Here is a 19,360-nt window from a genome sequence, read left to right on the forward strand (position 1 = left end):
CCCTTTGCTGGTACAAAGCAAAATATTGCAGATGCTGCATATCCGAAATAAAAACGAAACTGCTAGAAAAGCTCAGCAGGTCAGGCAGAGTCTGGAGAGAAGCAAAATTAATTTTTCAAGTCGAGTGACCTTTCATCGGAACAGTCAATCGACCTGAAATATTAACTAAGTTTCTCTCTCCATAGATGCTGCCTGACCTGCTGAGTTTTCCTAGCCTTTTTTGCTCTTATTTCAGTCTCGGTGCTGATGTGGATACGTGAGCAGAAGCTCATCCTGAGGTCAAATATGACACGAAGTTTGCAAATGGTCTGATTCAGCCTATTACAGCTGACAGGAAGAGGGATGTAATTGGTGTCTGGGGAATGGAGTTTGTATCAATTACCAATGACAGTAGCTTTGATGTTCATAGAATCCTAGAATTCCTACAGTGCAGAAGAGGCCACTTGGCCCATCGAGTTTGCACCAATTCTCTGACAGAGTATCTTACCCAAGCCCTCTCCCCATTCCTATTCCCATAACCCCACACATTTCCCTTGGCTAATCCATCTAACCTACACACCTTGGGGCACAAAGGGGCAGGTTAATATGGCCAATCCACCTAACCTGCACATCCTTGGACTGTGGGAGGAATGGTGTGGAGATGCCGGCGTTGGACTGGGGTAAACACAGTAAGAAGTTTAACAACACCAGGTTAAAGTCCAACAGGTTTATTTGGTAGCAAAAGCCACAAGCTTTCGGAGCCTTAAGCCCATTCTTCAGGTGAGTGGGAATTCTGTTCACAAACAGGGCATATAAAGACACAAACTCGATTTACAGAATAATGGTTGGAATGCGAATACTTACAGCTAATCATAAATGCTTACAGCTAATCAGCTATCTTAAAGACTTGATTAGCTGTAAGTATTCGCATTCCAACCATTATTCTGTAAATCGAGTTTGTGTCTTTATATGCCCTGTTTGTGAACAGAATTCCCACTCACCTGAAGAAGGGGCTTAAGGCTCCGAAAGCTTGTGGCTTTTGCTACCAAATAAACCTGTTGGACTTTAACCTGGTGTTGTTAAACTTCTTACTGTGGGAGGAAACCAGAGCACCTGGAGGAAACCCATGTAGACATGGGGAGGACGTGCAAACTCCACACAGATAGGTGCCCAAGGCCAGAATTGAACCTGGGTCCATTGTGCGGGTTAGGTTGATTGACCATGCTAAATTGCCCCTTAGTGTCAAGGGGTTGGTAGGGTAAATATTAGGGTTATGGGGAAAGGGCCTGGATGGGGTTGTAGTTGGTGCAGACTTGATGGGCCAAATGGCCTCCTTCTGCATTCTATGATTCTATGAAGGACAAGGGAGGATATTTTATCTTTGTCACAATCACATGGAATGTCATTTGTTACAATGAGAAACGGTATGGAGGAGATCTTGACTTATGTCATTAAACATTTATGCAGCTAGCATTGCATAACTAATTAAACATGAATTAATGTTTCCTGTTTGAGCAGTCGGCGATTCTTAATTATGCAGGAAATAAAGCACCAGTTGTACAAAAGTCAAACAGTGAGTGTCTTATGACATCTTTGTGGTTTTGTGGAATCTCAAAAACTTAAGGCAGTGTTGCTCTTTCACTGTTAGCTGCTCATGTCAGAGAGTTGACTAAAATTGGTTGAACATCTCAGTTACAACTTCCCTGATGAGCTAATTTCCTCATGCGCTGCTCTTCCACTCTGTCTGAGTAGTTACCCCATTGTGGGTCATCTTTTGACTGAAGTATCATCTGTTATTGAAAGAGGCATCACAGGACGTGGGACCAAGACCAAGGCCTAGGATAATTTGGGTGACTGTTTAGAGTCCAGGAAGATTTGGAAGTAAAAACAGAAAATGCTGGAAAATCTCAGCAGACCTGACAGCATCTGTGGAGAGGGAATCACAAAGGGTCATCCAGACGTGAAACGTTGGATCTATTCTCTCTTCACAGATGCTGTCAGACCTGCAGAAATTTTCGAGCATTTTCTGTTTTTGTTTCAGATTCCAGCGTCCGCAGTAAAGTTTTTTTTTAAAGCTTATTTATTAGTCACAAGTAAGGCTTACATTAATGCTGCAATGAAGTTACTGTGAAATTCCCCTAGTTGCCACACTCCGGCACCTGTTCGGGTCACTGCACCTAACCGGCATGTCTTTCAGACTGTGGGAGGAAACCGGAGCACCCGGAGGAAACCCACGCAGACATGGGGAGAATGTGCAAACTCCACATAGACCGTGACCCAAGCCGGGAATCGAACCCAGGTCCCTGGTGCTGTGAGGTAGCAGTGCTAACCACTGTGCCACCGTGCCGCCCCCTTGTGTTTAATGTCTGGGAGTAGTAAGATTGGGGATGAGTGCAGTTATTTATAATACTTATTGCTAACTATATGTCAACAATTATAGTATGAGGGCACTAAATGCTTTTAGTAACTAATACTTGACCCCAAGCTTAGCGGTCGGTCAATTGTTTGTTGGAACCCAGTCGTTAAAGCCACAGAGTTGTCATATCTAAGCCCCAACCTTTAAGTGTTTATTAAACTTTAGCTGAGATAGTATATGTTCAGTAAGTGTGTTAAAGAACTTGAAGATGGTTTCTGTGTGATGACTGGGCGTATGACACAGGATTTTGTTTGCAAGGGGTTTGGCAGTGGTGGCTGTGGGGGAATATCCGAGGTGTTTAGGATGGCAAAAGCAAACGGGAGGCAAAGAAAATGAAAACTATGGGCGGGATTTTCTGCATTCTCCCATGGCGAGTTTTCCAGTGATGGAGGTGGCTAGACATCGCCTGCCAGTGGGGTCTACCAGTCCATCTCATGTCCATGACATTTTGCATGGCTCACCCGTCCTGTGCCAGGGAACCTGCCACAGGGGGTCACCTTCCCCTGGAAGGAAGAGTTGGAAAATCCCACCCTATAAATCTTTATGAACTCTTCTCGCTTTCTCCAGAATTTGATAACATTACTTTCATAACATTGCGCTGATTGCAGCCATGCCATAATGGCCAACTGTGCCATCACACTTCCTTAACTCACAGACCACAATCAGTAAGGATAGTCAACAACAGCTCCTCCACGATCATCCGCAATACCGGTGCCTCACAAGGCTGTGTTCTCAGGCCCCTCCTTATACACCTATGACTATGCGGCCAAATTCGCCTCCAATTCGATTTTCAAGTTTGCTGACGACACCACTGTTGTGGGTCGGATCTCAAACAGTTGACGAGACAGAATACAGGAATGAGATAGAGAATCTGGTGAACTGGTGCGGCGACTAATCTCTCCCTCAATGTCAACAAAATGAAGGAGATTGTCATCGACTTCAGGAAGCGTAGAGGAGAACATACCCCTGTCTACAATAATGGGGATGAAGGAAAGGGTCGAGAGCTTCAAGTTTTTAGGTGTCCAGATCACCAACAACCTGTTCTGGTCCTCCCATGCTGACACTAGAGTTTAGAAAGCAGACCAATGCCTCGACTTTCTCAGAAGACTAAGGAAATTTAGCATGTCAGCTACGACTCTCACCAACTTTTACAGATGCGCCATAGAAAGCATTCTTTCTGGTTGTATCACAGCTTGCTGTGGCTCCTGCTCTGCCCAAGACCGCAAGTAACTGCAAAAGGTTGTGAATGTAGCCCAATCCATCATGCAAACCAGCCTCCCATCCGTTGACTCTGTCTACACCTCCCGCTGCCTCGGCAAAGCAGCCAGCATAATTAAGGATGCCATGCATCCCGGATATTCTCTCTTCCACCTTCTTCCTTCGGGAAAAAGATACAAAAGTCTGAGGTCACGTATCAACCGACTCAAGATCAACTTCTTCCCTGCTGCCGTCAGACTTTTGAATGGACCTACCTTGCATTAAGTTGATCTTTCTCTACACCCTAGTTATGACTGTAAAACCCAAACATTCTGCACTCTTTCGTTTCTTTCTCTATGAACGGTATGCTTTGTATAACGTGCAAGAAACAATACTTTTCACTGTATGCTAATACATGTGACAATAATAAATCAAATCAAATCATCAATAACAGCGTAAGTGCTCTGTGTGCATTAAATAACTAAAGTGCTAAGAATATCCTATTAGGAATACCAGCTTCTGCCTAGAGAAAATGCTTTGTTGCCCAGGATCTGGGAGCCACCTTTACATTGTTTATAACACTTACCGTGTCTCTACTATCAACCTAAAATGGTCCCCATTATGGAAATGTAGCCTGGAATTGTGAATGGGATGGTTTGATAAGTGGGCAGGTGGTGAGGGGAGCGGGTTGAGGGGATTGACATGCGTAGCCAGTGGAAGGGGTGGGGGGAGTACACAATTGTACCTTTACTCAAGACGAGGAATGGTGGGGAAGATGGGAGGTGTTTGCTGGTGTGGCTGAGACTGCAGGAGCTGTCAACAAATGCACAATAAATGTTTTGACAGCCGCTTTCCTGGCGACCAAGCTGGTGTAAAGGAGGCAGAAACCTACTGAGAAACCCATAGTGGTTATCACTGCTGCCTCACAGCACCAGGAACCCAGGTTCGATTCCCGGTTTGGGTGACTGTCTGTGTGGAGTTTGCACGTTCTCCCCGTGTCTGCGTGGGTTTCCTCCGGGTGCTCTGGTTTCCTCCCACAGTCCAAAGATGTGCTGGTTAGGTAGATTGGCCATGCTAAATTGCCCCTTAGTGTCCAAAGATGTGTAGGTTAGGGGGATTAGCGAGGCAAATGCGTGGGGTTACGGGGATAGGTCGGGGGGGACCTGGGTACCATGCTGTATTGGAGTGTCAGTGCAGAATGACCCCCTTCTACACTGTAAGGATTCTATGAAAGGGGGGAACACACGGAGGGATTATTGCCCAAGGTTAGGTAGAAAAGCTTTCCGGCAATCATATGTCACAGTAAGAAATGGCAAGCCGTTGTGAAAACAGATAGGAGGCCTTATTTAAATTTAATTACAGTAGTTTAATTTTTTGAATTAAGTTTTCAAATTAATGCAAAGACTGCAAAGGCCTCAGGCAGGTGGCAATAGCATCCTGGAGATCAAGCAGGGAGTACTGAAGCAGTGGTACAAAAAAATAGTGATGTACTCCTCCTCTTCCTCCTCCTTCCTCCCTCTCCATGTCTCCTTCTCCCCTCTTGCCCCTTTGCCTCTTCTCCCTCACCTTCATCTGTTATTTTTTCTTTGTTTGTAAAAGCAGCACATTTATATGTCAGATAACAAAGAGCCAATGTTCGAATGAATCTCCTCAACTCACAGCTTGAATGGACTAATGGCATGTCACATTTCCATCGCTCACCAACAGAATTCGGGGCACCAATTGTCAGAAACTTCAAAATAAAGACAGAAAGTGCTGGGAAAACTCAGCAGGTCTGGCAACATCTGTGGAGAGAGAAAAAGAGTTGATGTTTCGAGTCTAATATGACTTCTCTTCAGAACTGAAGAAACTCCAACTGGGTGAGCTCCATATTTAATGCTCTGGGGACTGGGTATTCTGCAAAATGACTCATTTCCTGACTCCCCAAAGTCTCTTTGCCATGTCCCTAGGGTACGATTGTAGAAATGACCTGAGTGGCTTCCTGGCTACCAAGCTGGTGCAGAGGAGCCAGAAACCTACTGAGAAACCCATAGTGGTTATCACTGCTGCCTCACGGCACCAGGAACCTGGGTTTGATTCCCGGTTTGGGTGACTGTCTGTGTGGAGTTTGCATGTTCTCCCCGTGTCTAGGGTACGAGCCAGGAGTGAGTGATTTCCAGTTGCCTGGATGAATTTACTTGCAACAAGCTCAGCACCATACAGGAAAAAGTGGTCCATTTGATTGACACCTCATTCAGTTCCCTAAACATCCACCGTTGGTGTAGCATGGCGACAAGTGTATGTTTACTATAGGCTGCATTGCAGCGACCTGTCGAGGAGACTTTGACGCAACTCCCAAGCTGTGACTTCTACCACCTGGAATATCAAGGGCATGGGAGCACCATCTTGTCCACGTTGTACACCATTCCGACTTGGACGTATGTTGTAACCTCGCCAAAGGCCAGTTTTCCGGTACAAACACTGCTTTATTAAAACAAAGGCTGCATCTGCAGTTTACAACAAATCGGGGTCTGTGCTCTGTACCTACATAACCCTGGCCCAGACTGTGAGTGTGGGATTTAAACTCCTGCCACATGTCTCTCACTGGGCAAACTCTAACTCGCTCAATAGGGAAACACATATTCCACAAATCCACGGGGAGATCCATTAATGACACCCCGTGTCCTTCGAGGCGACTACACTACACTACGCTTCTCTGGAGCGTAGGAGGCTGAGGGGTGAACTTATAGAGGTCTATAAAGTAATGAGGGGCACAGATCAGCTAAATAGTCAATATCTTTTCCCAAAGGTAGGGGAGTCTAAAACGAGAGGGCATAGGTTTAAGGTGAGAGGGGAGAGAAACAAAATGGTCCAGAGGGGCAATTTTTTCACACACAGGGTGGTGAGTGTCTGGAACAAGCTGCCAGAGGTAGCAGTAGAGGCGGGTACAATTTTGTCTTTTAAAAAGCGTTTAGGCAGTTACATGGGTAAGATGGGTATCGAAGGATATGGGCCAAACACGGGTAATTGGGACTAGCTTAGGGATTTTTAAAAAAAGGGCGGCATGGACAAGTTGGGCTGAAGGGCCCATTTCCATGCTGTAAACTCTACGACTCTACAACATTTATTGTCATTCCTTCATTTTCACTGGTCAACATCCTGGAACTATCTATCCAACAGCACTGTACAGTACTTCCAGAAGAAGGCTTACTATCTCATTCCGACAGCCATTGGCGAGGGGCAATCAATGTGACAGCCGCATCCTGAGAATGAATATTTTTAAAAGTAGAATTGGTTATTTTACTGCTATGGGAGAGCTGGGAGCTCTTATTAATTGTTAAGAAACCAGAGGCTGAGGGCATTCAAAATGAAGCTGATGTTTAGCCAGCGAACTTTGCAGAGTAGAACATTCTCACCAGTTTCAGGCCAAGGGTTGTGCAGGATAAAACCATTTTAAGATTATTTTATATTTGTAACAACGAGTGATATTCGTTGTCTGACAGTAGACATTTGTTGTCTTACGAAGTATTTATAGCACAGAAATGGGCAGTGTGCTCCAACAAATCCCTGCTCACAGTCTCAGGACACGGAGTAGACCATTGAGCACTGAGATGAGCGGGTTGGTGAACCTGTGCGGTTCTCCCCCACAAGAGGCTGTGGAAGCTGAGACACTGAATATATTTACGAAGGAAATAGGTAGATTTCTAGACTCCATAGGTGTCAAACGGTATGGGGAGAGTGTTGGAGTATGGCGTTGAGATAGGGGATCAGCCATGATCACCTTGAATGGTGGAGCAGGCTCGAAGGGCCAAATGGCCTACTCCTGCTCCTGTTATCTTTGTTTCTATGCTGGTGTTTATGCTCCACAATGTCTCCTCCAGCCCATTTTTTCCCAACTTAATCAGCATATCTTTCTATTTCCTTTTCCTTCATGTTCATCTTGCTGCCCCTTAGATGTATGCTACTTGCCTCGACTAATCCTTATGGTAGCACTATCCACGTACTAATTACTCTCAAGGTAAATAAACATCTCTTAAATTCCATAATGGATTTATTAGTGACCAACTTATATTAATGGCCCTTAGTTCTGGTCTCTCTTGAAAGCGGAAACATTTTAATTATGTCTACTTTATGTCTACTCAAGCTTTGACAAAGGGTCGTCTGGACTCGAAACGTCAGCTCTTTTCTCTCCTTACAGATGCTGCCAGACCTGCTGAGATTTTCCAGCATTTTCTCTTTTGGTGTCTACTTTATTAATGCCTCTCAAAAACTTAAAGATCTTGTATCAGATCACCCCTTAATCTTCTTTGGTTCTTTTGACAATCACCTTAAGTTGTTCGATTCCTGGCTTGGTTCACTGTCTGTGTGGAGTTTGCATGTTCTCCCTTTGTCTGTGTGGGTTTCCTCCGGGTGCTCCGGTTTCCTCCCACAGTCCGAAAGACGTGCTGGTTAGGTGGATTGACCCAAACAAATGCTGGAGTGTGGCGACTAGGGGAATTTCACAGTAACTTCATTGCAGTGTTAATGTAAGCCTTACCTGTGACTAATAAATCAAATTATGGCCTTATTTCACCCTTTCTTGTTGCTTCTTCAAAGAATTCAAAGAGGTTGGTCAAGCATGATCTTCCCTTCTGAAATCTATGCTGACTTCTCTTCATTAAATGTTCAATTTCGAGATATTTTAATACTACATTTTTGGGTAAGGATTCCATTATCTTTCCTCTCTGTATATGAATCATACTAGCTGTTTATTTAAAGTTAATTTATTTATAAGTCACAAGTAGGCTTACATTATCACTGCAATGTAGTTACTGTGAAAATCCCCTAGTCACCACACTCCCGTTCCTGTTCGGGTACACTGAGAGAGAATTTAGCACGGCCAATGCACCTAACCAGCATGCCTTTTGGACTATGGGAGGAAATCGGAGCACCCGCAGGAAACCCACACAGACATGGGGAGAACGTGCAGACTCCGCACAGAGAGTGACCCAAGCCGGGAATCGAACCCGGGTCCCTGGCGCTGTGAGGCAGCAGTGCTAACCAGTCTGTTACCGTGCTGCCCTTGTTCACCACTTCCCTGGCACTATTCTATTTTCTATTTTTATATATATCTAAGAGTGCACTGCTATCTCTTTCCTGACTTTTAATATACACGGATACAATACATCCAGAGTATCGGGCTTATCATCTTAGGTTTTGTTAGTTTATAAATTATCACAAAATGAGTGTATATTTTTTATTAAAATTATTAAATTAATCTTTCAACCAATCTTTAAAAAATTAGTTATATTTGGCTGATTTATCTTGACGAGGTTGCTTAGAGGTACACAAAAGGGATAAGGTGCCATTAGGTAAATGGCAAAATTTGCTATGTTTCTAAGTCAGGTTGAAATTAAGCGTCCTCAACCTAATTAGCCAGAGAGTAGCTCTGGCAAAGGTCATGTGAATTTTGATGGTCATTTACTTTATTTTTAAAATTTTATTTATTATTACAAGTAGGCTTACATTAACACGGCAATAAGACCATAAGACATAGGAGCAGAGTTAGGCCGCTCGGCCCATCGAGTCTGCTCCGCCATTCAATCATGGCTGATGGCAATGAAGTCACTGTGAAAATCCCCTGGTCGTCGCACTCCGGTGACTGTTCGGGTACACTGAGGGAGAATTTAGCATGGCCAAGGCACCTAATCAGCAGAACTGTGGGAGGAAACCAAAGCATCCAGAGGAAACTCATACAGACAAGGGGAGAACGTGCAAAATTTGCACAGTGACCCAACCGAGGAATTGAACCCGGATCCCTGGCACTTTGAGGCAGCAGTGCTAACCACTGTGCCACTCCACTCTCAGTTTAGGGATCCAAAAATAGAACTTATTTTGCTTTTCTGTAATGATATCTGCACCAAAATGCCTTGTACTTCATATCGACTCATTAAGGAGGCAAGAGGCTTAAATGCCTTGAAATATTCACAGCCACATGTCCGGTAAATGAGGCAATCAAAGCAACATCAGGAGGTATAAAATATTGAAAGTCAAGATATAATGGCGGATCTACATATAGAACTCTTGGAGGACAACGGTTGAAAGCTAAAAGGATCTATAATCGAGGTGCTTGAAATTGAGTTTTGGTTGACTGAATAGATCGGGGCCAGAATTCTCCAGAATTCTCGAGGGGGAGGTGATGGCCTAGTGGTATTATCACTAGACTATTAATCCAGAAACTCAACTAATGTTCTGGGGACCTGGGTTCGAATCCCGCCACGGCAGATGGTGGAATTTGAATTCATTAAAAAAAATCTGGAATTAAGAATCTACTGATGACCGTGAAATCATCATAGAAACCCTACAGTGCAGAAGGAGGCCATTCGGCCCATCGTGTCTGCACCAACCACAATCCCACCCAGGCCCTATCCCCACATATTTACCCGCTCATCCCTCTAACCTCCGCATCTCAGAACTCTAAGGGGCAATTTTTAACCTTGGCTAATCAACCTAACCCGCACATCTTTGGACTGTGGGAGGAAACCGGAGCACCCGGAGGAAACTCACGCAGACACAAGGAGAATGTGCAAACTCCACACAGTGACCCAAGTTGGGAATCGAACCCAGGTCCCTGGAGCTGTGAAGCAGCAGTGCTAACCACTGTGCTACCGTGCCGCCCAGGATCATTGTCGATTGTTGGAAAAATCCATCAGGTTCCAATCTGCCATCCTTACCTGGTCTGGCCTACATGTGACTCCAGAGCCACAGCAATGTGGTTGACTCTCAACTGCCCTCTGAACAAGGGCAACTAGGGATAGGCAATAAATGCAGGCCAGCCAGCGACGCCCATGTCTCACTAATGAATAAAGAAAAAAGCCATTCATGGGGCCTCCGCTGCCAGTGAGAATGGAGAAGTACACAAAGGTACAAACTCAGAATGTATCGATTGGTGAAGCGCATACCTGAAGGAGGATTTTATGAACTGTACATGAAGGTGACTGCGATAATGGCCAAATGACATATTAATACACGAAAGCGACTAATTAACTAGAATTGGAGAGTTACATTCTGGTCGGCTGCTCTATAGTATATTCCAATATACTTCCTGACAATTTGATGGGTATGGGAGGCAATATATAAAAACAGTTTATATAACTGTTAAGTGAGTGAATTCAAATGAAGACCAGTGCAAAGCAAGAAAAATGCAATCAATAACACTGTAAATAGTTTCTGGCTGCAGAACATATTGCTGTCTGTTTAGCTGATCCAGCATCTGTTAACTATTACAGTGCATAATTATTTAGCCCTCAGGTGAAATATTTTGTGTATCATTTCTTTCATTGCACAAGAAGTATTGCTTGCGCTCCACGGGATCAATAGGTCATTTAATGTTATCTGTGGTGGGTCTTAGCTCATCGTGGTGAATACCATGAAATGTGGTCAAAGCATGCAGCAGTCTGGCGTCAATTTTGAGCTTTTAACACATAGTCGCAAGGATATGTAATCTCGAAATGTGATGCCAACAACCAAAAAGGAAATGATTACATTGAATTACAATGCCACGTACAGAATTAGATTAGTGAACATTGTCAAAGCGTTGTGGAGTAAATTAGAAACTGATGGTAAACATAGAAATGTTTACATAATGATAAACTGTTATGATTGAATACAGCACTATAGATTTAATGAGTATGTTCCTTTGAAGTAAATACCATATTTTCCCAGAAATAGCTCAAACCGTCATCTAAGCTTCAACGTTCCTACTCCGATACTCCAGCACACTCCCACCGATGGCCTAACCACTCTCCTGCTCATTCCAATGGGACCGAAGGAACAGGAGGCGGGGGTTTTTGTGGGCAATTTGAACTCTCAACAAGAGAGGAAGTCTGAAATTGATAGGGCTGCAAGTTCAGATGGCGTGGGGAGAGGGGAAGGGAGATATTTGGTTGAGTGGACAAGTGAATTGTTGTTGGGGAGGGGGGAGGGTTGGTTGGAAGTAGCTGAACAGATCATCTTTACCTTGATCCATGAACCTCTCACACTTGTTGGAGGTGAGGATATAAGGAGCAATGCTGGGGTGTTTAAAGAGATGGCGGACGGTGAAGGAAAAAAGCCAGAGGTCATGCTTGTTTTCCAGGTTGATCCTAAACTAGTGAGTAACTAGGCTGAGGAGACTGGGGTCCAATAGAGATCGATGTGGTCCAGCCAAATCTGGTGATGAATGTTCAAACAGGGTCTTCACGAGCTCTCACGAAGGGTTATCCAGACTCGACACATTAGCTCTTCTCTCTCCACAGACCTGCTGAGATTTTCCAGCATTTTCTGTTTTTGTTTCCAATTCCAGTATCCGCAGTATTTTGCTTTTATCTTAGGGTCTTCAAGATGTATTTTTAAAACCAATCTTGAGCCCATTCACTTGACATCAGCGTACATTTCAGTCAGAATAACTAATATTTGCATTTTGAATAACTAATATGTGCATCAGGGTTTTTAAAAAAACAAACCGTAAAGCTGGCTACTCAATTAGGGAGTGCTGTGTCAGACGCGATGTGTTTCCCTGGTGGTTTGATGGAAGCATAAATCACATTTGTTACGTGAAAGATGATTTATAGCTTGTATAAAAGACACCTTAATTCTGTCCTGGGGCTAAACAATTTACTAACAAAATGATGTCTGAATTAGTATCAATACATCAATGCAACCTGGAACTAGATATGGTTTAACTGAACAGGAATTTTGTTGGTGGCATGGGGATTACACATTTTATACTTTATTTACCACAACCTTTCATGCCTTGCAGTTAGACGCAGTGTGATTCGCTCAGCTTCCTTCTGCTTCTACTGTTTTTCCGATATTGACTGGAATACAGATAATAAACCAGTCAATTATAATAGAAGCCATTTCGTATCCAAACAATTTTTAAACGCGTTGGAAACTGGTGAATAAAATGTTGAAAAGTTTTGGGCCACACATTTGCTTGCGGATTTGATCGGCTGCAACTTATTGACTCTTAGTTGTACTTGTTAGATATCCCCATTAAACTATTTTTCCATTTGCCACATTTCAGCCTTCATTCCAGTTAACCAGTGGAGGAAATACTCAGACACGTTATGTCTCCTTTGCCATCTCATCGCACATGGCATTCTGTTGATACAGTCGGGCCCACATGGTCATCTGACAGATGGTGTGACATGACAGCGTGTTTGTGTGCACGTGTGTGTTTGCATGTGCACAAGTACATTTTGTCATGAATCAGCATTTTTGCACGTTCATTTATGTGTATTTCCCCCATCCTTCCCCATCACCCAAGGTACATTTGTGTGTGGTTCACTTTTCGAATTAACCGTTCCTCTGTTGCTGGTTCTAACCTTATGTGTCAGGGAAACTATTTAGAGGTGAGGGGGAAGGAACATTGCAGCTCATGAGGTGCAGCAATACTTTTTGGTTTTTATCCAGGAAATATTGTATATGGATGGTGCAATCAACTATATGTCTGCTTTATTGTTCTCTTTTTGTTAGCATGGAGGTGAATTATTATCGTGAGCAACATATTTGTCTGGTTTTTTTGAGAAATGTTGGCTGGAATTTTCCGGCAGTTCACGCTGGCGGGATTCTCTGGTTCCACTGCAGTGAATGGAGATTTGTCTGAGCGCCAAATTCTCCATTCTCATTTGCAGCGGTGGCTGGGCATGATTGGCTGTTTGCATTGCTGGAGGCCGTCGCGAAGGGTGCCTGACTGTGGTGTTCTGTCATAGAAACTAGAAGCAGGAGAAGGCCATTCAGCCCCTTGAGCCTGCTTTGCCATTCGTTTTAATCATGGATCGTCAAATTCAATGTCCTGATCCCCCCCCCCCAACCGATATCCCTTTAGCCCCAAGAGTTATATCTAATTTATTCTTGAAATCACACAATGTTTTTGATTTGTCTTATTGTCACATGTATTTGCATACATTGAAAAGTATTGTTTCTTGCACGCTATACAGACAAAGCATACCGTACATAAAGAAGGAAATGAGAGCGCGCAGAATGTAGTGTTACAGTCATAGCTAGAGTGTAGAGAAAGATCAACTTAATGCGAGGTAGGTCCTTTCAAAAGTCTGATGGCAGCAGGGAAGCAACTGTTCTTGTGTCGGTTGGTACGTGACCTCAGACTTTTGTATCTTTTTCCCGACAGAAGAAGGTGGAAGAGAGAATGTCCGGGGTGCGTGGGGTCCTTGATTACGCCGGCTACTTTGCCGAGGCAGCGGGAAGTGTAGACAGTGTCAATGGATGGGAGGCTGGTTTTAGCCTCAATTACTTTCTATGGCAGTGAATTCCACCAATTCATCACCCTTTGGGTGAAGAAACTACTCCTCACGTCAGTCCCAAAAGGTTTAACCCTTATCTTCAAATATGGTGGTGGGCGAGTGGAATTGGCTGCCGTCAGTGGTGGTGGAGGCAAACTCAATAGGGTCTTTTAAGAGACTCCTGGATGAGTCCATGGGACTTAATAGGATGGAGGGTTATAGGTAGGCCTAAAAGGTAGGGATATGTTCGGCACAACTTGTGGGGCCGAAGGGCCTGTTTTGTGTTGTAGTTTTTCTATGTTTCTACGTTCCTATGGCCCCTAGTTCTGGACTCCCCCGTCATTGGGAACATTCTTTCTGAATCTACTCTGTCTAATCTGATGTTTGCCTTCCACCATCAGACCAGTCTGTGAATTTGACTGGCTGCCAGTTGGGGAAAGTAAGGAAAAATTGATAGTGAGGGCCTCCTGTTAGAATTGTCAGGACCTCTGCAACCCAAGCCTTGTCCTTTTAACCCTCCCTGTAGCTATTGCGGCCAGTGTATTGATGCAGTGTTTTTCGGAATACACATAATAATGGAAAAGTCACCATCACAAATTGCGAAAATAGGAATAACCTGCTTCGGTAAAGATCCAGTGGAGAATTCAGGTTACAGCTGTGAAGAGGAAATACGCCCTCTCAAAATCCTTGCAAATGCCTTTGCGGTCTTAACTAGGAAAGATAATGGACTGAAAAAATTATGAGTGATGTTGAAGAGTTTAGGTACACGTTTCTGCTTGACCCTGGGTAAGTTAACTTTAATCTAACTTGTGTTGGAACTGGGGGAAGATAAAACAAGTTTGGTTAAAAGGCTCATCTGTAACCCACAGAACCACAAAATGGTTACAGCGCGGAAGGAGGCCATTTGACCCATCTTGTCTGTGCCAGCTCTCCGAAGGAGCAGTTCATCTCATGCCACTTCCCACCTTCTCCTCAGAGCCCTGCATGCTCTTCCTTTTCAGATAATGACCCCTCTGTCCTTTCCAACTTTAATGCTATTTCCCACCTCCCTTTCCTCTCAAAGTCCTGGAATGTGTTGACATCATCCAAGTTTCTGTTCCAGCACTCCCAGCTCACCTCTGCAAGACAACAAAAGTCCCAGTGTACAGAGCAGTTGTCGTCACCACACTCCTGTGCTGCAGTGAAAGCTGGATGTGTCTCAACGACACACAAGAGCTCGAGAGAAATTCCATCATCAATGCCTCCATCATGGCCAGCAGATTCAGTGGGGAGGACCATCTAACAAATGCTAGTATTCTTCTTGAAGACGGTTGCGTAAACATTCCTGCAAAATCAACCTTGATAGACTGGATACATTGTCCCGATGACCAAAAGCTATCTGCCCCACCAGGCCCTGTTTCTTCAACTCTCAATGGCCAACATGCTAGAACAGGACAAAGGAACCACTTCAAAGACATGCTGAAGCTCTCCTTGAAGCACAACAGCATTAACATTAGTGACTGGGAGGAACTTGCCACCGTGTGTTCAAAATAACAGCAACTTGTCCATCAAGCCTCATTACTCCGAGTCAAAGTGCCTTAATAATAAGGCAGAGCAGCGGCAGAGAAGGAAAGAAAAGGAAGCAAATCCTGCACTCTGCATCCCACTGCCTTGTGGGGTACCCTGTCCCATGTGCCTAAAGATCTACGGGGCCAGAATCGACCTGTTCAGGTTACATAAAGACCCATGGCAGAAACTCGTGACCTTGAGTAGACGGCATCTTCAAATCGAGTGACAGCCACTGCTACTGATGTCAACATCCATTGGTTTTGACTTTTGTCCTGTCCACACTACCAAGTTCACCCTGGTTGAAATTGCCAATAACCTAGCTGTAACATTATCCCTCCTCATCCCCTCTGATTTCTCTGTGGCTTTTGGCACAATGGACCACCATCTTCCACCACTGCTTTTCAATGATTCAGTTCTGCAGTACTGCCTTCTCATGAGTTAGCTCCTAATTGTCAAAATATAACAGCATATTTCCATCAATAGGTTCTATTCCCACATCTATCTGGTTGCCCCTGGAGTGCTTCAAAACTCCATCCATACCTCCCCCTTATATTCATCTCTAAGGATGGGGGTCAGTTTTCCTAAAAATGCCAATAATACCTAGCTACAGCAATTTCTCTCTTAATATCATCATTGTGTTGAGCAAACCAGGGTTAAGCTAATCAGATTTTCCCACAAGAACTAATGTAAATACTGAAGTTAGGTTCAACAGAAGAAGGTTGAAGAGAGAATGTCTGGGGTGCGTGGGGTCCTTGATTACGTCGGCTGCTTTGCCGAGGCAGCGGGAAGTGTAGACAGTTTCAATGGATGGGAGGCTGGTTTTAGCCTCAATTACTTTCTATGGCAGTGAATTCCACCAAGTCATCACCCTCTGGGTGAAGAAACTATTCCTCACCTCAGTCCTAAAAGGTTTAACCCTTATCTTTAAATATGACCCCTAGTTCTGGACTCCCCCATCGTTGGGAACATTCTTTCTGAATCTACTCTGTCTAATCTGATGTTTGCCTTCCATCACCCACAGGATTTGTGAAAGAGCTGGAGTCGGGGATTCTCTCCGTAAGGGTCTACATCGCCAGAGAACTCGCGGTTTCAGTATGAGCGACGGAGCTACATTACATGCTCTATGTACTGATTTCAAATGCAGTAAAAATTTAGAGAACAAATTCGCTAATGTTGGTAACTAAACTCTCAAGTGAATGGAGCTGCGTCAATTAATTCATTCCAACCAAAATTAGGATTTTTTTTGTCTAAATGCTGTAATAAAATCTAAAGTTTAAGTTTATTTTATTAGTCACAAGTAAGGCTTAAATTAACCCCGCAATGCAGTTACTGTGAAAATCTCCTAGTCGCCACACTCCGGCGCCTGTTCGGGTACACTGAGAGAGAATTTGGCATGGCCAATGCACCTAACCAGCACGTCTTTCGGACTGTGGAAGGAAACTGGAGCACCCGGAGGAAACCCACGCAGACACAGGGAGAACGTGCAAACTCCACACAGAGCTGGGAATGGAACCCAGATCCCTGGTGCTATGAGGAAGCAGTGCCGCCTCTATTGGAAACTTTGAACAATCAGCACAAGCGCAAATTAAACAGTGTGATAGTGAATGTTGCAAAGTTAAAGGGATATAAATTCCCAAATGTATCAGCAAAGTTATAATGAAACAGCGTTGACTAAATCAACATTTTGTAAAGAATTGGAGTATTCCTTTCCACCATCATACTTGTTTCCATAACTATTACTGCCCTATGTGGCAATCTGACATCAAAAAGGGTGAGCCAGAATTACTTGTAGCTCAACATTGGCAAAATCAACTAATCTTCCTTGTTACCTCTCAGAAACTCTGTGCCCTAGACCCCCGATCGCACATTCCATCCTGAATATCCATTTAAAAACAATCCAACAATATGTGACTTTAACCTTATTGTCCCACCCAAAGCTCAGATATCCCACATCCAATCCTGTAACAATTTGTAATGTTCGCCATTCTAACACTGCCCATTTTTATGGACTGAATATTGGCCATCTTACTTCTATCCCGTTGCTGGTTTAAAAAAAAAATATTGTTACTTTCAGACTCAAGTTTTCCAATGCCCTCCTCTCTTGATCCCCAAGTTTCTCATTACATAAACTGCAATGAATCCAAATCACTGACACTTGCATCCTGTTTTCCACAAGCTGCTGGTGAACTATCCCCTCTGTTTTGGGTGACCTCCATTCCATAAGTTCATTGATCCCAAAATGCTCGTCATTTCATCCCTCCACGGCGTCACTTTTTTCCCTAGCTCTACAACTCCCAGCAGCTTTACATTTCGGCCTCCATCCTTTTCTTTTCTGACTCTGGTGTACTGTGTGATTCACTGTCTCATTACTCTACCATTAATGACAGAGCTTTCCACTATTTTATCCTCGACAATCCTTCCCTAAATTCCTCCAACTGGTTAGGTCTCTAGCTATGTTCCAAACTCTCCTTAAAAGCCTAACTCTTCAACACTTTCAGCCACCTCCACGTATCTTTTCATTTAATTTTATTTACATCTGAGCTCCAAATCTGAAGCTTTGCAACATTGAGCAAATTTATGAAAAAAGGTTACTGCTATTTTTTTGGGATCTTGCTTTGCTTTTGTTAATTGGACAATTGGTGGGAGATATTTGAATTATCATGATTAACATAACGTTTAAAAACTAGTCCAGAGAAGATAAAGGCTTTCATTCATTCGTGGCACATAGGCGTCGCTGGCTGGGCTAGCATTTATTGCCCATCCCTAATTGCCCAGGGGCAGTTGAGAGTCAACCACATTGCTGAGGCTCTGGAGTCACATGTAGGCCAGACCAGATAAGGATGGCAGATTTCCTTCCCTAAAGGACATTAATGAACCAGATGAGTTTTTCCAACGATCGACAATGGTTTCACGGTCATCAGTAGATTCTTAATTCCAGATATATTTTATTGAATTCAAATTCCACCATTTGCCATGGTGGGATTCGAACCACAGAACATTAGCTGAGCTTCTGCATTAATGGTCTGGCGATAATACCACCAGGCCATCACCTTCCCTAGAGACGTCACCTTGAGTTTACCTACAATACTTGCAAATTCCATGAAGAACACAACCTGAGATTTTCAAGTAGACTGGCAGTAACAATTTCTGTGATGCTTTTTGGACACTCTCTTCCTGAATAGCAATGTAGACATGTCAACGGCGGCATTACGCTGTTCTGAATACAAAAATAAAATTGTGCGTGCTAATATACCATGACATATCTTCTGCTTGCAAAAGGGATGGGTAGAATATCACTAATACAATGTTTTCCCTTTGGTTTATGAGCAATGTCTTGCTTCTCATAACAGCATTGATGTTTAGTGTTGTTGTTTTCAAGATATCTTGGTCAGCTGTTGCTGTTACGTTTAGAGTTTTTCAATTTCTGAGAAGGGAATATATATATATCTTGTGTAGAATTTGTGGGCCATCTGTTAACTGACCGTCTGTAGCCCTGAAATGAAAAACTAGCTCACGTGACTGTTCCATTGGGAAACTAGCACTGGGCAATAATGCTACTTTACCGAACATAATGTTTTTTATAACTTAGTTTATTCAATCTTCTCAGCGGGGAGAAATAAGCAATGCTTGGAATTGCCGAGCATAAAACCATTCAAAACTCTAGCACAGGAAACATACTGTAACAATTTGTAATGTTCACAATTTGAAGCAGAATATCTACGTTTTGGCAGGTTTAGAGGAGGCTATGGCAGGAAGGGTGACAGCTACTAGTGATGCCAAAATACACTGTATGATGTTAGACAGCGGAACTAAAAGAAGAATGATCAGATATATTGGCATGGACTTAGTGCTACCTCAACATTCTCACACCCAGTTTTTTCCATCTGGAGGTTGTTTTAGGAGTGGAAGGAAACAGCAACTACCTTTTCTAATCATCAAGGCAACATATTCATAATAGGCGATAAACACTGCTGGA

General features: G+C 43.6%; 2 protein-coding genes across 8 annotated transcripts in view; one reads left to right on the forward strand and one right to left on the reverse strand.

Moving 5' to 3' along the window:
- Positions 1-19,360, forward strand: part of cmss1 (cms1 ribosomal small subunit homolog) — a 331,630-nt gene that overhangs the window by 145,560 nt on the left and 166,710 nt on the right. Inside the window, exon 3 of one of the 5 annotated variants that reach the window (XM_078232880.1) lies at positions 5,300-5,451. The exons of the other annotated variants lie outside the window; for them this stretch is intronic. The gene's annotated coding sequence lies outside the window, so the exon portion shown is untranslated. The remainder of the gene's footprint in view (positions 1-5,299; positions 5,452-19,360) is intronic. 5 annotated transcript variants of the gene reach the window in all.
- The window catches only part of filip1l (filamin A interacting protein 1-like), a 253,006-nt gene that overhangs the window by 126,434 nt on the left and 107,212 nt on the right, over positions 1-19,360 (reverse strand). The gene's annotated exons all lie outside the window — the stretch shown is intronic.

This window comes from Mustelus asterias, chromosome 17 (assembly GCF_964213995.1).
Source record: "Mustelus asterias chromosome 17, sMusAst1.hap1.1, whole genome shotgun sequence".
NCBI lineage: Eukaryota > Metazoa > Chordata > Chondrichthyes > Carcharhiniformes > Triakidae > Mustelus > Mustelus asterias.